This window comes from Gossypium arboreum, chromosome 12, assembly GCF_025698485.1.
Source record: "Gossypium arboreum isolate Shixiya-1 chromosome 12, ASM2569848v2, whole genome shotgun sequence".
Taxonomy (NCBI): domain Eukaryota; kingdom Viridiplantae; phylum Streptophyta; class Magnoliopsida; order Malvales; family Malvaceae; genus Gossypium; species Gossypium arboreum.
This window is the reverse complement of record NC_069081.1, coordinates 50,708,032-50,708,884: the sequence shown is the minus strand read 5'-3', so window position 1 is coordinate 50,708,884 and position 853 is coordinate 50,708,032. Positions and strand designations below refer to the sequence as shown.

The 853-nt window shown below is 39.3% G+C and overlaps 1 non-coding gene across 1 annotated transcript; it reads left to right on the top strand.

Annotated features, from left to right (window-relative positions):
- Positions 1-520: 520 nt before the first annotated feature.
- LOC128286331 (small nucleolar RNA R71) lies at positions 521-627 on the top strand. Its single transcript, XR_008276874.1, has one exon. It is a non-coding gene; the product is annotated as a small nucleolar RNA R71 (small nucleolar RNA).
- The last annotated feature ends 226 nt before the right edge of the window (positions 628-853 follow it).

Genomic DNA, 853 nt, shown 5'->3' with positions numbered 1-853 from the left:
TCTTTTCCTACTGGTAAGGTGGTTGTTGAAAACTTGGGGGATGTTGTGGCCTTTGATTTCCTTGGCCACCCCACGAGAATTTGGGATGGTTCCTCCAAATATGCATTATAAGTGTTACTGTATGGGCTATTTTGAGGTCTAGAATTATTATTACCCATTTATTGAACTTGTTCCTCCTCATTGCTAGGGTTGAAGGATTGATATTCTATGTGTACTCCTCCATTTGAATCGCACCTCATCACTGGATGTACCTAAGTAGAACCATACAAACCGTCAATCTTTTTATTTAATAGTTCTACCTGGTTAGATAGCATAGTAACCGCGTCGAGGTTGAAAACACCGGCTACTTTTGTTGGCTTTGTTCTCATGACTTGCCACTGATAGTTATTCAATGACATCTCTTCAATAAATTCATAAGCCTGTTGTTTAAAGTTCAAAGTTCTATTAGCGGCTACGTCGATGAGTTCTCTTGTTGAGGGGTTTACACCATTAAAAAGTTTGAACCTGCAGCCATAGAGGTAACCCATAGTGAGGGCACCTTCTTAATAGGTCCTTGTATCTCTCCCATGCATCATAAAAGGTTTCTAGAACCATCTGCACAAAAGAAGAGATATCATTCCTTAATTTAGTCGTTTTAGCTGGCGGAAAATATTTTAGTGAAAATTTTTCGGTCATTTGTTCCCAAGTTGTGATTGGCCCTCGTGGTAATGAGTTCAACCATTTTTTAGCTTTGTTCCTCAATGAGAATGGAAACAACGGAAGGTGTATGGCATTGTCAGAAACGCTATTAATCTTAAAAGTGTCGTAGAACATCATAAAATTCGCCAAATGAGTGTTTGGATCCTCGTCCTGC